Here is an 18,565-nt window from a genome sequence, read left to right on the forward strand (position 1 = left end):
AAAAGGGGCACGGGACCGACTCTGGCCATTGGGCCGCACTGCCCTGAGAAAAGGGGCAAGGGACCGACTCTGGCCATTGGGCCACACTGCCCTGAGAAAAGAGGCAAGGGAGCGACTCTGGCCATTGGGCCGCACTGCCCTGAGAAAAGGGGCAAGGGACCGACTCTGGCCATTGGGCCGCATTGCCCTGAGAAAAGAGACGGGTTATGGACTCCGCTCACTAGGCTGCGCTGCCCCAAGGCAGTTCTGCCAGAGGGGAGCTCGGATCCCACAGGCTTTGTGGCGGGAGAAGCTGCCGTCCCCTCAGAGCCAGGCGCGGGCTGGACCCAGGGGCCCGACTGTGAGAATTCCAGCCCAGGGACGGGGCTGGTCGCTGCGCAGATTGGAGGCTGAACAGCCGGCCCAGCGGCCAGGGCCCTGCGAGGTCACACACGGGACAAGGGCAGCGGAGGAGAAACCTGCCAGCCAGGGCAGAGAAGCAGACGGGGGCTGCACCACGGGGACCTGCTGAAGAGTTCAACACACCAAGGGGCCTCCCCGTCGCACCGCGTCCCCCAGACCCCGAGCTCGGGCTGCGGCGCCCGTCAGCCACGGCGCTGGGCGGAGAAGCCACAGAAATACGGCGCATCACAGCCCTGCCCTGGGCGCTCATGGCCTGGCCAGACCCCTCCCAGGGAGACTCCCATCCAGTGCACAGCGCTGTGGCAGCAGTGGGGAACCTCAGGGGCGGGGGCCGGATGCAGCCCCTGGCTTGTGGGGATCCGGCCCCTGAAGCTCAGTGCTCCCCCCTGCACTGGGGAGCCCTCGCTGGGAGGGGTGGGGGCTGTCTCTCACTTGTGTGCAGCCCCCGAATGATTTGTCTCTGTGGTCAGTGGCCCTGACCCAACACAGGTTCCCCACCCCTGCTTGTTGGGGGAGGAAGTTCCCTGAGAACCTGACTAGGGCCCCACCCATTTCACAGCCAGGAGATGTGTGACGGGGGTGGAATCTGATCTCCCCACACGGCGCGGAGCCTGGGGAGCCCAGCTGCTAGCCTGGCCAGGCTGGGATGGGGCAGGAGTTGTCCTTCCCCGACACGGCCACGCCTGGCGTGGAGACCAGCGCCACCCTGAGAGGCAGGAGAAATGAGGGTGGAACTGCTCTGGCCCTGCCCCGCAGGCTGCTCGGGAGTGAAAGTGTCATTCTTGGTACATCCCCCACCCCCACCACACACACCCTATTTCGGTCCAGGACCTGCACAGTCAGAGCGCCATGAGATTCCCCACGAGAACACCCGAGAGGGGGAACCGGAGCAGCGTGGGAACTGCCTGGCTGTGAAATGGGCGAGGGGGCAGGGGAACGCGATGGGGCCCTAGTTACGGCGTGTTCCATGGAAGTGGTGGGAAAAGGTCTGCCAGAAACTCTTGGCCCTGTTGGATCTCAGGGTCACTGGGGAATCCCCTTGTGCAGCCTTTCTCCAGCTGGGGCTCCCAACCCACAAGGGGGTCAGAGGGCAGGGTAGGGGGCTCACGAGCAGGGTCACTGGCCGTCCGCATGTTCCCAGCCATGACCTCCTCCATGGGCCTCAAATCTTCCCCTGGGCGGATGTTTGGAAATATTAAAAATGTCGGATTTCTCCCGGCTTTCCCAGCTGAGTGGCTGGAGAGCAGCCGCCGCTGTCTGAGCACCTGGTTCGGACGGCAGCGCCACTGCCAGCAGCAGCACAGGGGGAAGGGAGGCCTGGTGCGGTATCACCACCCCTCCTCCTGCACCGCTGCTGGCGTGCGGCTGCCTTTCGATCTGCGCCGCATCAGAGCAGTAGCTGCTGGCAGGTCACCCAGCTCAGAAGTCAGCACCTCCCCCAGCCGCAGCACAGAGGGAAGGGGGCAGGATATGTTACTGCCACCTTCCCTTCTGCACTGCTGCTGAGTGCGAGCTGCGTTCTGAGCTGGGTGGTGGCAGAGCAGTGGCTACTGGCCAGGGGCCCAGCTCAGACAACAGCGTCCCTGCCAGCAGCAGCACAGAAGGAGGGGTGGCATCGTGTGGTATTGTCACTCCTACGTCTGTTCCACTGCTGGCGGTGGCCCTGCCTTCCGAGCTGGGCAACTTACCAGCAGCCACGACTATCTGGCCGCCCCGCTGGGCAGTCAGTGCTGCTGCTAACAGCGGTGCAGCAGGATGTGAAGTGGGGGTTGGGGTGAGATTGCAGCACTTCCTTCTGCACCACGGCTGGGGGCAGCCCGACTCCCAAACGGGGGGACCAGAGAGCGGGTGCCTCTGGCCAGGGGCTACTACAGAGGGCAGTGCCGGCGCCAGCAGCAGCACAAACTGGGGGTGTCAACGTGTGTCGTCGAGGACAAGATTAAACAATACGCCTGGGCCGCTTGGTTAATCCTGTCGGCTGCACACCCCTCCCCCAGCGGCCGCAGTATCAGGGGCAGGAAGGGGAGGGGAGGTGGGAGCTGCTGCCTGTGGGGAGCCAGTTTTCAAACAGCCGCCCCATGAGCCCCAGATCCCACAGAGCTGCCTGGTCTCCTGCCCCCGCACTGCTGCCTGGGGCAGAGATGCAGCGATGGGGAGGGTCGGGGAGCAGGCGGGAGCCGGTGCACATGGAAAGTGGGTTCCCACCCAGCTCTCCCGCCCCCAGGAGCTGTGGAATAATTGTGGAGTTGCTGCGGTTTGGGGCGGTGACACCGTTATTCAATGACTTCCTGTCTGACGTCCCTAGCGCAGAAGGGAGGGCGGCCCTGCATGGTGCCGCCCTTCTTCCTTCTCTGCCATCGCCGCCGGCCCACAGTCACCTGGTCCTTCACATCCTCACTGCTGGCCGTGCTGAATTCCACGCTGGGAGGCCGCAGAGCGGCTGCCTCTGACCTGGCTGGGAGGGCAGCAGGGCCACCAGCAGCAGCGCAGAACGCAGGGCGCCATTCGATGGCGTTGCCGCCCTGCCTGCTGCGCCCCTGCTGGGGGCAGCTCTGTCTGCCCATGTGGGCGGCGGGAAAGGCAGCGCCGCCCCAGCAGCAGCGCAGAGGGCAGGGTGGCCTGGCGAGCCATTGCCTCCCTTCCTTGTGCACCCTGCCGGGGGCACTGCCTGACGGGGGCTGGGGCAGTGGGATTGGGTCCGGTGCCCAACCTGGATGGCAACCCCACCGCCAGCAGCAGCGCGGGAGGGAGGGAGGGAGGCCTGGGCGGGAATTGCCACTCTCCCTTCTGTGCCGCTGCTGGCGGAGCCTCTCACTGCTCAGCTGGGCGGCAAGAGAGAGCGGTCGCCATGTGCACAAGGCGTCTGCCCCCAGCAGAGGCACAGAAGGTCTGTGAGTGCAACCCCTCCTCTGTGCCACTGCCGGGGCAGCCTGGCTCCCCCCCACCCCGAGGGGCCGGAGAGAAGCAGGGACTGGCAGGGCGCCCACGGCTGCCTCCTCACAGCCATGGCCTACGACAGCTACGGTGCCAGCAGAGCCCTCCCTGAGATGCAGCCCACACGCCCAGGAGCGTTTCTATTGCCAAGACAACAGCCCCTCCCCAGGCAAAGCCCTCTGGGGCTCCTGGCTGGAGCAGTCATGCCGAGCAGTCAGAGCGGTGGCCGTCAGAGCCGTGGGTCGGAGCTGGGGACGGGGGCGGGGAGCCCTTTCACCCATCAGGGCCAGGTCTCCCGCCAGCTCGGCTCCTTCTGCAGCCGGCCCCACTGGAGCAGTTCCAGAGGCTTTAATGCTCCGCTTCCTCCGGGAGCAGGCCCAGCAGGACTGGGGGTGGGGCCCTTTCAGCCAGCTGGACCAGCCAACGCCCTGGTTCCCAGTGCCGGATTGATACACCCCGTCACACCCTGTACAAAGAAATCCCACATGGCTGAGGATGGCCACACATGGCTTCCCCTTCCTGGGACAGAATTCCCCAAGGGCAGGGACCCTTTGTGTGACTCCCCAGCCCCAGGGAGAAGGTGGGTTCCAGCACCCGCTGCCTGGTCTCATGTCTCGGTGGGACCCACCACAGCTTGGGCTCAGAGGAAACACAAAGCCATTTCCACCTCATTGCTCTGAGCACTGGGCCGAGCACCAGGACTGGTGCGTCTGGGAGACCCAGATTAACAAACAGGTGTTGGGGGAGCAGGAGCCGCGTTAGTCTGTATCTACAGAAACAATGAGGAGTCCAGCAGCGCCTTCGACTAATGGATTTATCTGGGCATCAGCTTTTGTGGGCAAAACCCGCGTGGCTGTTACTTTCCTACCGGCCTCCAGCTTCCACCCAGCCCAGGTCACACGGTCGGTGTCCAATGCCCAGTCCTGAGACACACCCACATTGGCTCCGATCTGCCAGAGACAAACACCCCCAGGGCTGTGTTGGGCTTTGCTGACACCGCAACACCCGCCTGGCACACAGAGGCCACAGACGGACACAACCAGAGCTGTGCCCAGAAGTCGCCTGCTCCAGGACAGGCCCAGGAACAGAACTAATAGAACAGCCCATCGTCATGTGCAGCCCCGGCTCACGTCCCACCAGCGCCTCACGGACCCACCCCCCCTCCTAGGAACGGTCCCTCCCTCTCACAGGTGCTGGGAGACAGGCCAGGCCTTGCCCACACACAGCCCCAACCCGACTCCTACACTCGCCAGCAGCTGCACCCCACACCACAGAAACCCCAACCCAAGAACCGGTCCCTGCCCGACACCCCAATGTTGGCAGCTCTGCCCACACTGCGACTCCAGCCACAACATCTCACCCGCCTGCCTCCGGTGGGTTTTACCCACACCAGCCTGTGCCCAAAGGAACCTGCTCGGCCCTACGGCGGGGGTGGGCGACCTTCTCAAACCACAGAGCCCAACTCCCTCCGAATTCAGAGCAAGGGGCCAGCAAAGAGCTGGGAACAAAGCTCATCTGCATGGCTGGAAACATCCCACTGAACTGGGAACTGACGTGAGTAACCGTTGAATCTACTGGAATGTTAACATCTACTTAATGTTAACAAATCCCCGGGACCGGATGGTGTTCATCCAAGGGCATTGGAACCTGTCCTTTGGATCAGCTGCCCTATCTAACGACGGGAAGATTGCTAATGCGACACCAATGTTTGAAAAGGGCTCAAGAGGTGACCCTGGCAATTCCAGACCGGTGAGTCTAACGTCAGTTCCGGGCAACTTAAGTGAAAAAATAAAAAGAATAAAATTGTCAGGCATGGAGAAGAACAGAATTTGATGGGCAAAAGTCAACCTGGTTTCTGCAGAAGGAAATCACGTCTTACTCATGTGTTAGAGTTCTTTGAAGGGGTTAACAAACATGCAGACAGGGGAGACCCAGTGGATTTAGTACACTTAGATTTCCAGAAGGCCTTTGACAAGGTACCTCATCAAAGGCTCTTGTGTAAATGAAGTCGTCATGGGATAAGAGGGAAGGTCCTTTCATGGACTGAGAACTGGTTAAAATCCAGGAAACAAAGGGTAGGTATAAATGGTAAATTTTGCGAATGGAGAGGGGTAACTAGGGGTGACCCCAAGGGTCAGTCCTAGGACCAATCCTGTTCAATTTACTCATAAATGGTCTGGAGAAGGGGGTGGGCAGTGAGGTGGCTCAGTGTGCAGAGGACACGAAACCGTTCAAGGTAGTCATAAGAACATAAGAACATAAGAATGGCCATACTGGGTCAGATCAAAGGTCCATCCAGCCCAGCATCCCATCTGCCGACGGTGGCCAATGCCAGGTGCCCCAGAGAAGGAGAACAGAAGACAATGATCAAGTGATTTATCTCCTGCCATCCATCTCCTGTCCTTGTACTGAAGGCTAGGGCACCATACTTTATCCCTGGCTAATAGCCATTTATGGACCTAACCTGCAAAAATTTATCAAGCTCTTTTTTAAACCCTAATAGAGTCCTGGCCTTCACAGCCTCCTCGGGCAAGGAGTTCCACAGGTTGACTGTGCGCTGTGTGAAGAAAAAATTCCTTTTATTAGTTTTGAACCTACTACCCATCAATTTCATTTGGTGTCCCCTAGTTCTTGTATTATGGGAAAAGGTAAATAATTTCTTTATATTCACTTTCTCCACACCATTCATGATTTTATATACCTCTATCATATCGCCCCTCAATCGCCTCTTTTCCAAACTGAAAAGTCCCAGTCTCTCTAGCATCTCCCCATATGGGACCCGTTCCAAGCCCCTAATCATCTTAGTCGCCCTTTTCTGAACCTTTTCTAATGCCAATACATCTTTTTTGAGGTGAGGAGACCACATCTGCACGCAGTACTCGAGATGTGGGCGTACCATAGTTTTACATAGGGGAAGTATGATATCTTTTGTCTTATTATCGATCCCTTTTTTAATAATTCCTAACATCCTATTTGCTTTACTTACTGCCGCTGCACACTGCGTGGATGTCTTCAGAGAACTCTCCACTATAACTCCAAGGTCCCTTTCCTGATCTGTCGTAGCTAAATTTGACCCCATCATGTAGTACGTGTAATTTGGGTTATTTTTTCCAACATGCATTACCTTACACTTACCCACATTAAATTTCATTTGCCATTTTGCTGCCCAATCACTCAGTTTGCTGAGATCTTTTTGTAGTTCTTCACAATCCCTTTTGGTTTTGACTGTCCTGAACAACTCGGTGTCATCTGCAAACTTTGCCACCTCACTGCTTACCTCATTTTCTAGATCTTGATCATAGTCAAGGCAAAGGCCGACTGTGAAGAACTTGAAAAAGTTCTGCTCCACTTCAGTGATTGGTTCTCAGCTCATGTTCTCTGCACCTTCCACCAGCCTTGGGCTCTTCTCCGCACCTGCTCCCCCTTCTCCACAGCCTTCTGCAACTGTGGGGCCAGCCCGGGGCACAAGCCCCACGGAGGCTGCTCAGCGCAGAGCTGGGGGAAGGAATTGCTGCTCCCGGTTGGCTCCCAACACCCGGCAGTGCCGCCCACAAGCAGGTTGGCGCTTCTGGCAACAGTCTCACCCTGTTGACTCCTCTGGAGCTTGTGCTCCGCTCTGAGCCCAGATCCCTTTCTGCAGGACTCCTCCCTGGACAGCCACTTCCCCGGCTGGGTGTGACCCGGATTGGGCCTTCCTCAGGGGAGCACTTTGCACTTGGCCTTATTCAGCTTCACCCCATTGACCTCAGGCCGTTTCTCCAGAGTGCCCAGATCATTCTGAATTACGACCCTGTTCTCCCTCCCAGCTTGGTATCACCGACAGACGTAAGCAGCGCACTCTCCACGCCCAGATCCACATCGCCAAACATACTGAGCAGAGCCTGTCCCAAAACAGACCCCTGCAGAGCCCCCCTTGTTCTGCCCTTCCAGCAGGGCTGTGACCCATTAATAACGACTCTCTGAGAACGGCTGTACAGCCGGTTATGCACCCACCTTACAGCAGCCCCATCTCAGTTGTATTTGCCGAGTATATTGATAAGAAGATCATGCGAGACCATATCAAATGCCTTCCTAAAACACAGGTACACCACATCCTCCCCTTCTCCCTTGCCCACAAGCGTTGTTACACTGTCACAGAAAGCCATCCGATTGGTTGGACATGACTTGTAGTGTACAGATCTACGCTGGCTGTTCCCCAGCCCCTGATTGTCTTGCACATGTTTGCAGGTAAATTCCTTAATTACTTGCTCTGTCCTTTCCTGGCACAGAAGTTAAACTGACTGGTCTGAAATTTCCTGGGTTGTTCTTATTTTCCTTTTTAGAGTTAAAGCAATGAGGGGTCCTGGGGCACCTCACAGACTACCAGAAATGTGTGAGCATGAGCTTTCATGGGTACAGAGCCACTTCCTCAGCTGCTGGTGCTCCATGAAGTGGGTCTTTGCCCACAAAAGCTCATGCGCATCCATTTCTGTTAGTCTATAAGGTGCCTCAGGACCCCTCGTTGCTTTTGCAGACCCAGACTAACACGAATTCCAGGACTTTTCAAAGACGATAGCAAGAGGCTCAGATATTTCCTCTTTCAGCTCCTCCAGTATTCTAGGAGGCATTTCACCAGGCCCTTGTGTCTTGCAGACATCGAACATTTCTAGGTCATTTTTAACTTGTTCTTTCTTTATTTTATCTTCCATATCTCTCCCCTCCCCACTGGGACTCCCCATGTTTGCCATTTCTCCAGCAGACTCCTTGGTGAATACCAAAACAAAGAGGTCATTAAGCAGCTCTGCCATATCCAACTTTTGTTGATATTGTTCCTCCCTCCTCACTGCACAAGGAGCCTACCCTGTCCTTGGCCTTGCTCTTGCTTCTAATACACTGCTGGTGGATCTGGATGTACAACCAACCCCTTCTCACTTCCTTCTGCAGTATCAGGACGGCCCCCAACCCTCTCCCTGTCAGCATCCCACACGGTATCGTCAGGAGCAAGGGGTAGTAAGGAAAAGTGCTTCACATGGTCGGACCTGGGAAGGACATGGCCGGCGGAGGTGGAACTGGAATGAAACGTCTCTCCTTGGAAGCTCTGTTTTCCTTTGACATTTCCAGTTTTGAAAGCTGAAAGTCAGGACCATACTTTGACTAAACCTTTTCCTTTTGGCGGGGGGGGGGGGGGCGGGATGTTCCCAATGAATTATAAATCCGAGGAAACCATTCTGCCTTTCGAATTTCAAAAAATAGAGACATTTTAAATTTTGAGGTAAATTGGCAACAAAAGTTTCTCTTCCATTTTCCAGACTGGATATAGTCTTTCAAAAGAACAAAGAAGTTGAGCGTTGTGAGAAATTCAATAAAATCTTTTTGAATTTCTGTTCACCAGGACCCCCACCACCCTATTTGATTAATTCGACTTTTCAGGCTCTAATTTCTCCAGTGTTGAGAAAAGCTGCTCTTCTGTACAGTTTTTCTCAAGGCTCCTTTCAGCTCTTTGTTCCTCAGAGTGTAAATTATGGGGTTCAATGCTGGTGAGACGATTGTGTATAATAGGGAAATCAATAGGTCACTCTCTGTAGTGGAGCCAGTGTTGGGTACCAGGTAGGTGATGAGGGCCGTTCCATAGAACACAGTCACCACCGTGAAGTGGGAGGAGCAGGTGGAGAAAGCTTTACACCTTCCCTCCACCGATGCCAGCTTGAGGATGGTGGAGATAATGCGGATGTAGGACAGGAGTATCAACAGGAAAGGGCCCAGGGTGAACAGAACTGCCACCATACGGCATACAGCCTTAATTATTGATGTGTCAGCGCATGCCATTTCCAAAAATGGTGGAGCATCACAGAAGAAGTGGTGGATGCGGTTGGAGCCACACAAGGGCAGGCTGAAGATCCACATGGTCAGAGAAACTCCCACCGAGATGCCAACAGCCCATGAAGCCCCCGCGAGCAGAGCACACACCCGGCCGCTCATGATGGTTGTGTAGTGCAGGGGGTGACATATGGCCACGTAGCGGTCGTAGGCCATGGCTGCGAGGAGGCAGCCTTCCGTGAGGCCCATGATGGCGAAAACGTACATCCCCGCTGCACAAGCTTCAATGGAGATGGTCTTTTCCTCCACCAGGATGTGAGCCAGCAGCTGAGGGACCACACTGCTGGTGAAACAGATTTCCGAGGCAGACAGGTTCACCAGGAAGAAATACATGGGGGTGTGGAGGGAGGAGCTCAGCTTTATCAGCAGGATAACGAGTAGGTTCCCCATAAGGGTGAGCAGGTAGATGACTAGAAGCACCACAAACAGAAGGATTTGCAGCTCGTTAAGATGTGAGAACCCCACCAGGACAAACACATCGAAGATGGTCTGGTTCCCTCCAGGGTCGCTCTTGGAAGAGGTCATCTGTAGGGGGACAAAGAGACCAGGTCTGAGACACATCAGAAATGTGACTGCAAATTAAAACATTTGTCCTGGTTTCCTTCCTGTCGGGACCCTTCTGATTAACACCTGCTGAAATTTCTCTGTAAATTACAGCCCACTGATCTGGGCTTGCTCCAGGCTTTAAGCAGAGTCAGGGACATTTGGTTCGTGTGCTCAAGGGGTTGATTGTCTTCTTCTGTCTCTTGCAAGTCAGGTTTCTCTTGGCTCCTCACTGTCATTGGGTTGAGATGTTGACTTCTGTCCATAAGAAGGTGAGTTTCCCGGAGTTCTTCATTTTCATCTGATGGAAGAGCCGCTTGTCTCTTGTCTCTGTTTTTCCAGTCCATGTTGTCTGTGTCTTGAATTTTCAGCAGCTCTGGATTGGGCCGTTCTGTGTGAATGGGATGGAGCTGGAGCTGACGGGGGTCTTTTTTCTATTGGCATTTTGTGAAAAAGTCCCTCAGTGAATGTGGCGCTGTGTAAGGTGCGTCACTTCCAGTGAGAAAGTGCATTTCCTGCTCTGTGTCTCTGCAGTCTCGCTGGTCTGAAAGGCGTGGTGAGAAGGAATGGTGCGGTAGGTTTAGCCCATTGTTGTGTATCAGCCTGGCGCAGCTGTGTAAGATATGTCAGTGGGGTGGAGGAGGGTGGCTGAAGGCTGGGGGTGAGGGAGTGTTTGGGCTTGGGATGGTGGAGGGGAAGAGGTGGGTTGTGGAGGAGGTGGAGCAGAAGATGGAAGGGTTGGGGGACCAGGGCAGGGTGCAGAGGGTGCTGCAGTGAGGACAGGGGGCTGTGGGGGAGGCCTCATTGCATATGGTGGCTAAGGGCAGGGGTTGGGTGTGCAGAAGACAGGGACCTGGGGGGACCAGGGCAGGGGGTGGGAAGTGCTGGGTGGGTGCACACCAGGGAGATGATTATCGACAGGGAAGGGCCTATGAGGGCAGGGAGAGGTCAGGGCCGAGGTTTTGGGAGGTGGGAGGGTCGGGGGTGAGGGCAGGAGCTGGAGGTGCAGATGTCACAGCAGGGTTTGGTGTGGGGGTCTAAGGACAAAGGTGGAGGGGGATGGAGTGAGGGGAGGGGGCTCAGGACAGAGGGTTGGGGGGTCGTTAGGGCAGGTGTTTGGGTTGGGGGGTCCTTGCCGGGGTGTGATGGAGTATGTGCAGGGTCCAGGAGGGTCGGGGCAGCTCAAGGCAGGGGTTGGAGGGAGCCAGATGGAGGGTGAGGTGTGGGGGTCAGTGCAGAGTCTGGGGGTGAAAGTGTCACCGCAGCCGAGTTCCCGAATACGATTTCTCAGACGAGGGCACATTCTCCTCTCACTCGTATGTTAATGATACGAATAATCACACCAGTGCCCGGATTCCCCTGCAGTGACACCTCACACCAGCAAACGGACACTGCGGAGCCGAAACACGCTGGAAACCGTTTTCCGATGGAGAAGCCCCCTGGAATCTGAAAGCAGTGGGGGACTGTGGCTTTTCTGCTCTGCACAGCGTTATTCTTCCTTCAGTGTTAGTGAACGACCCAAATCATTCCTGCCTCCCTCACAGCCAGTTCTGCAATACATTGGTTTGTGTCCACATAAGAGACGAGACCCAGGGCCAGCTCCTTACATGGGTGTAAAAGGAGCTGTACTGAGGACAAGGAGCAAAGAGCTTAAACTGCAGCAAGGGAGGTTTAGGTTGGACATTAGGAAAAATTTCCCAGCTGTCAGGGTGGTTAAACGCTGGAATAAATTACCTGGAGGGGCTGTGGAATCTCCATCCCTGGGGATGTTTAAGAGCAGGTTAGACAGACATCTATGAGGGACGGTCTCTGCAGTGCAGGGGACTGGATGGAACAACCTCTCGAGGTCCCTCCCAGTTCTAATGTTCTATAATCCTATGAGTCTCCGAGTTACACCACTTGTGAAGCTTTCTCCTATGACGGCAACACAAGGAATTTTACAAGAAAAATCCCATGATGTAGGAGACATTTCCTACATGTTTTATTTCAGGTTTATTTGTTGAAAAGGAACTTCATAATCACGTGTGTGACCGTGAAGTGACAGAGTTCAATTAAAAATGAGACACAACAAATGGATTTCGCCTGTGCTTAACTTCCTTGCTATGGGGCTCTCACAGGACTGCAGCAAATAACAGTGAGCTCGTAAGCGGGAACCAGAGTGACAGAAGAGACACACTGAGTGGGAACGCCCAGAACTGGAGACTGTGTTCTTCTGACTCTCAATGACACACGCTCTCCAAGAGAACAAGGAGAGAACATGAAATCACAGGACCAAAGGAAAGGGTGGGGCTGAGCTACGCCCAGTGCACATCACAAAACCTTTTCAAACGGCTGTGAGTGATATTTTCTAAACATACAGAAGCAGTGAGAATTCTTGTGTATCTCATAAGAGCTCCTTTGAAAAACCTTCACTGACATTACGAAGGACTTTCCTCAGCACGACCATGGCACTAAATGCAGAGCTGGCTGAGAAATGGAATTTGCATCCCGTGGGAAATGCCAGTGTGTGTTTTCACACTGAATCAATGTGAAAAGTAGAAGCAGCAAAAACCCAAATTAAAGTTCACAAGAGCCTGTATGAACTCAAACATCCAACACAAAATGTTTTCTCTGTGTTTACTGATGGAAAACATCCATATAGATTAATTCTTTTTCCAGAATGGATTTTGGTTTCTGTTTTTATTTCTGAGCTGACATTTGGACAGGCTCTAAATAAATGGAATTGTTTCATTATTTGGCCTTATTTAGTTTGCAGAAGAGAAGAGTGAGGTGGGGATTTGATAGCAGCCTTCAACTTCCTGAAGAGGGGCTCTAAAGAGGGTGGAGAGAGGCTGTGACAGATGGTAGAATGAGGAACGAGGGTTTTAAGTTGCAGTGGGGGAAGTCGAGGTTGGATATTAGGAAAAACTATTTCCCCAGCAGGGTGGGAAGCACAGAAATGTGTTACCTAGAGAGTTGATGGAACCTCTATATCAAGAAGTTTTTAAGTCACCGCTTCACAAAGTCCTGGCTGGGATGATTTAGTTGGGGGTGATCCTGCTTTAGGCAGGGGGCTGAGGTCAATGACTTGCTGGGTTCTCTTCCAGCCCTGGCATTCTACGATTTACTCACCCCTGAAAATAAGGTCCGGGGAGATTCTTGTCATTGAAAGCTCAGTGGTAATTTCAGTGCTCTTCAGGTCACCCAGACAGTCCCTTTGGAAACAGGAGACCATGCAATAAATTAACGAAGTACACATTTTGTACCAAAAGGGCTCAGATAAATTCAGCTATGAGAGACCCCCTCTAAATTAGTGGGCTTCACCTGTGGAGCATGTACCGTGGTCGTATTCAGGAGTGGATAGTCTGATGAGAAGAGATCAGATGCAGCCCACCCACCTGACTCTGCTCAAATTTGTAAACAGCACACACCTTATAAAACAACAAAGAGGAAGCTGTGCTAGTCTATACACTATCAAAACAAAAAGCAGCCAAGTAGCACTTTAAAGACTAGCAAAATGGTTTATTAGGTAAGCTTTCGTGGGACAGACCCACTTCTTCAGACCATAGTCAGACCAGACCAGACCAGACTCAATATTTAAGGCACAGAGAACCAAAAACAGTAAGCAAGGAGGACAACTCAGAAAAAGATAATCAAGGTGAGCAAATCAGAGAGTGGACGGGTGGGGGGGGAAGGTCACAAATTAGACTGAGCCAAGTATGCAGACAAGCCCCTATAGTGACTCAAAAAGTTCCCTTCACGATTTAAACCATGTGTTAATGTGCCGAATTTGAATATAAAAGCCAGCTCGGCTGCTTCTCTTTCCAAAACGGTGCGATAATTCCTTTTCAGTAACACACATACCTTTAGGTCATTGCCAGAATGCCCCATTCCATTAAAATGTTGACTAACTGGTTTGTGGATCTGGAGTGTTTTGATGTCTGTTTTGTGCCCATTGACCCTTTGTCTAAGGGAGTTAGAAGTCTGTCCAATATGCAAAGCATCTGGGCATCTGGGCATTGTTGGCACATGATGGCATATATGATGTTCGTAGAGGAGCATGAGAAAGTGCCCGTGATTCTGTGAGCAACCTGGTTAGGTCCAGTGATGGTATTTCCAAAGAAGATATGTGGACAAAGTTGGCAGTGGGAAAGTGCATTTCCTGTTCTGCGTCTCTGCTGTCTCGCTGGTCTGAAAGGCGTGGTGAGAAGGAATGGTGTGGTAGGTTGAGCCCGTTGTTGTGGATCAGCCTGGTGCAGCCCAAGGGTGATAGTAACAGCTATGTCTTCTACGTTCACTTGTATGGGCACCCCCAGCTCTTGGGGGGCTCCCCATGGGCCGTGTAAGATATGTCAGTGGGGTGGAGGCGGGTTCCTGAAGGCTGGGGACGAGGGAGTCTTGGGGTTTGGGGCGGTGGAGGGGTAGGAGTGGGTGGTGGAGTAGGTGGAGCAGAAGATGGAAGGATTGGGGGACCAGGGCAGGGGGCAGAGGGTGCTGCAGTGAGGACAGGGGGCTGTGGGGGAGGCCTTATTGCATGTGGTGGTTAAGGGCAGGGGATGGGGGTGCAGACGTCAGGGGGTTGGGGGGACACAGGGCAGGGGGTGGGAAGTGCTGGGTGGTTGTACACCAGGGAGATGATTACCGACAGGGAAGGGCCTATGAGGGCAGGAATGGGTCAGGGCAGAGGGTTTGGGGGGTGGGAGGGTCGGGGGTGAGGGCAGGAGCTGGACGTGCAGATGTCACAGCAGAGTTTGGTGTGGGGGATCTCAGGGCAAAGGGGGAGGATGACGGAGTGAGGTGAGGGGGCTCAGGACAGAGGGTTTGGGGGGCGTTAGGGCAGGTGTTTGGGTTGGAGGGGTCTTTCCCGGGGTGTGATGTAGTATGTGCAGGGTCCGGGAGGGTCGGGGCAGCTCAGGGCAGGGGGTGGAGGGTGCCAGACGGAGGGTGCGGTGTGGGGGTCATTGCAGAGTCTGGGGGTGAAAGTGTCACCGCAGCCAATTTCCCAAATACGATTTCTCAAACGAGGGCACATTCTCCTCTCACTCGTATGTTAATGATACGAATAATCACACCAGTGCCCGGATTCCCCTGCAGTGACACCTCACACCAGCAAACAGACACTGTGGAGCCTAAACACGCTGGAAACCTTTTTAAGACAGAGAAGATATTTAAAACACCCAGAGGATGTAGACACTTAATGTCCATGAAAATTTTGAAACTCTTGAGAAAAATCTTTTAGCAAAATCTTCCCATTATTAACGACGTATTGCTTTTGATTCAGTCTTTGGAAAAAAGACCTGAATTCAAGGGGCTTTTTATTTTTATTTTTTTGGATACTCTCCAGACACTCCCAGGCATTTTCTCCTGGTTTTAAGTTTGCTCATTCGAAAAATAAGAGGGGTGAGGAAAGAAAGGGGAGAAAAATGAATGAGAAGTTCAGAAAATAATTTTAATTTTTAAGATTAATTTTATCTCACTTTTTGACTACTTGAAAATGTAAAGATTGAAAATTTTGACCCAGGATTCCATGAAAGAAATATTTTGCTCTTAACATTTCAGATCTCTTTTAAAAAAATGACTAAAGACAGATCTTGTCATCCACAATTTGTTGACAGAATTATGTACTTTCACAGTCAATTGTTTCTGTAGAAAAATGTCAACTCCAGACAAGAGGGTGAAGTTGCTGTGAGAAACTCAGGAGAATGGTTTTGTGGGAAAGCCACTGACCTTGGGCTGCAGAGACCAAGATACAGTTTTTGTCCCACCAGAGACAACTTGGCTATGTCGACACTAGAATCCTCTGTTGACAGCAGTTACTGCTGGAAGAGGTGTCCTTCCAAAACTTCTACCCACAGATTGTGTCTGCACATAAAAGCAGGTCGATCTTTCAATCCGATCTGTCAACAAACAGCCCCCCCGCCCCCAGAGCATCTACAAGGCTTTTTAACACATTTTGCACGTAGACGCTTCACAGCTTTTGTCAACGACACCCATCAAAACCCCAGGTTTGTCTACACAACTGTAGGGTAGATGGAGCCCTTTTGTGCCCATAAACAATTCACCCCCCCTCCTGGTGTGCGCTCTTCCAAGGAGAATAATGGAGGTAGGTGACCAATTCCCCTCGATCCTCTCACTCCTGACCTCTCCAGGGCCCTTTAAAAACCAGGGACTGCGACTCACTTTCCCTTTGTGAAACAGGGCGATGCTGCAGCTCCCTGCCTTGCTAGGAAGGCTCTGAGGGCCAGTCCCCTGACGACCGTGGAGCACTCAGGTACAAGGCCAGGAGGTGGATCTCCTGGGGACAAAGGCAGTGAAAGCGGACGGGACATTGCTCACCACTTTCCTGTCAACCTCAGAGGCTGCCGAACTAACTGCAGCTGCTCAGGAGTGGAGGCTGAAGACACGCCCAAGGACTCAGCTCCAGACAGCTTGATGTAAAAGCCTGAGCACCTCTGGGCTGAGCTGAGCACCCACAGCTGTTGGGTCAGCTGCTGGAGGAGACCCCTAAAGCTCCATCCAGGTGCCAGCCTATGAGCAGCAGAGAGACACTCACAGGGATAGTACGGGATGCTCCTCAGCCCTTGTTGGACAGGTGGCTTTTGGACACTGGGGGCTGGCAGGTCTCAGGAGACGAAGGGTGTTCGGTGTCCGGCTCCCACTGAAATTCTGGGGCTTTGCAATTCCAGAGTAAAGCTGCATGACAGCTACAGACGGGTAAACTTCTCTACAAGCAAGCAGCCACCCAGGCAATCTCACTCTGGTTTTATCTGCAGCCCCAGATACCTCCCTTGGCTCTTTCTCGGTTTCATTCTCACCACCACCTTGCCCCGGCATCTCTTAGCTGAGTCCTGCAGACCTGGTGTGGGACAGCCAGAGGCACAAAGACCTCGGACCATCCTGGGAGCAAAGAATCCGTGGTTTGTCTTTCCCCTAATCTGCTGAGAGTGCTCTGGGAACTCCAGGTAACATCTGGAGATCCCTTTGGAGGAGCACTCGCTCCGTGAGTGCCAGATGCTACCTCCCCGGCTAAGGCTGTTCTTTCCTGAGCAGTGCAGCCCTGAGCAGCTCTCATCGTAATGCTAATAACCAGTCCCCACCGTCGCACCGCACACTGTGTGAAGGAAAAGTCCGTACCTGCTGCAACTGGCCATGGCTGTGACCTCAGAGCCGGCTGCCTCCCAACCATCTAGGGCGTCCTGGGGCATCCGAGCTGATCATTGCCGTCCTGGCCAGCAGATGAAGACAACCAAGTTCCAAAGAGGTGAGAGCCTCATAAATCTCCCCGTTAAGTGTTCACTAAGCCTGGTGGCTGGGCGTGAAGAGATGCTGAAATCCCCTGGAGCTTTATTAGGAACGATCATGAAAGTTGTTGTTCTGGAGCTCTGGGGATTTGCCCACAAGAGGCGTCGTTAGTAACTTTCGGAACTTTCCACAGGCTGACTTTGTGCCATGTGAAGAAACATTTCCCTTAGGTTGTTGTAACTCTGCTCCGTGCTGATGTCATTTGGTCACCGGCTAGTTCTTGTGCCACAGGAAGAAGTAAATAACTCTTCTGTATTCTGTTGCTCCATTGAGTTGAAGATTGTGATTTGCTTCGCTGACAGCAATTTCTCCTTTAGTCTTCCACGTGGAGAAAGTTAAACTGTTCCAGCCTTGGAAGTGTTTATTCTGAGCAATTGGCTGGAGCAGAAAACGTTCAATTTCCCCAGGGAAAACTTGCTTTGCAACCAGAACAAACCCAGTGTGGGACAGGAAGTGTTTAGAAGGAACAAAACCATTGATCTGAGTTTCATTCTGGCTGTACAGAGCAGGACTGTGGCTGCTCCCTTCACTCTGGGGACTGAACTGCCCTGACAGCTGGTCCTGCCATGGGAACAGGAACCAGACGAGTCCCCAGGCCGGCAGGCAGAGCGACCCCACTGCACAGCGCCAGCAGCGGGTGTATTGTGGGAATCCCACTGAGAGGGGCAGTAATATGGCCGTTCCTGATCAAGGGGAGGACGTCCAGCCCTGGACTGAGAATCAGGAGTCTGGGCCCACCAGTTTCCAGCTTGGTGACTTTAGGCAAGGCCCCACCCCTGTCTGTGCCTCAGTTTCTCCATCTGTAGAATGGGGATAATGGACCTTCTCTCCTCTGGAAAGTAGGTTGTGTGCTGCTGAAGAGATGACCTCAGAGTCAGTCCTAACCATGTGACAGAGCCTCGAGCAGGCCGTGGTTCCAGCTGAGGACGTACAATACACTCTAGCAAGAGAAGGGGCCTTAAGAGCAGTGCCCTTGTGTCCACGCCAGGGCTCAGGCCAGTGTCTGGTTAACACCTCCCCGGTTACACTGGCCTGTCCGTGAAGGACTGACAAGCTGGGTGGGGCCGAGGGAGCAGCCCCTGGGGGGGTTATTGCCCATCCCGCTCTGCCCCAGACCCAGCTGCCAGGGGAACCCCTCCAACATCCAGAGGGGCTGGCCAGGGCCAGGACACCAGCCTTGGGGATGGAGGGGTGGGGGTGGCAGTGACATCATAAAGGCCTGTGGCAGGACCTCAGCCTATTGGAGGACAGGGATGACCTCACAGAGAGACCCTGACAACAGCCAATCAGGACAGAGGCGCGAGGGGGACAAGCTCAGAGATTCCCGCGGCTTGGCAGCAGCTGGCGCCTCCCCAGGGTCTCTGCGGGGGCCGGAGGGAGAACTGGGACCGACGGGCGGGGCAGGAGGAGCCTCGTGGGCGTTTTCTCCTTCCCCGCGGCCGGTGGGGCTGGGCCCGGGGAGAAGGTGGGAGCCTCCGAGAGGTTTGGAGCCTGCTCGGTCTGGTTCCCCTTCGCCCCTTTCCCTCCCTCTGGCTGCCCCCTCCTGCCT

The 18,565-nt window shown here is 54.0% G+C and overlaps 1 protein-coding gene across 3 annotated transcripts in view; it reads right to left on the reverse strand.

The window, feature by feature from the left end:
- The window catches only part of LOC142005049 (olfactory receptor 10A4-like), a 42,043-nt gene extending 24,630 nt beyond the window's left edge, over positions 1–17,413 (reverse strand). Inside the window, exons 1-2 of one of the 3 annotated variants that reach the window (XM_074982730.1) lie at positions 16,849–17,413; positions 12,847–12,929 (exon numbers count right to left, since the gene is read on the reverse strand). The gene's annotated coding sequence lies outside the window, so the exon portion shown is untranslated. Of the gene's footprint in view, positions 1–8,354; positions 8,481–12,846; positions 12,930–16,848 lie in introns of those variants that run through there. The other 2 variants (XM_074982729.1, XM_074982732.1) reach the window with 2 other exon arrangements.
- Between the last annotated feature and the right edge of the window lie 1,152 nt (positions 17,414–18,565).

The sequence above is a fragment of the Carettochelys insculpta genome, chromosome 32, assembly GCF_033958435.1.
Source record: "Carettochelys insculpta isolate YL-2023 chromosome 32, ASM3395843v1, whole genome shotgun sequence".
Lineage (NCBI taxonomy): Eukaryota > Metazoa > Chordata > Testudines > Carettochelyidae > Carettochelys > Carettochelys insculpta.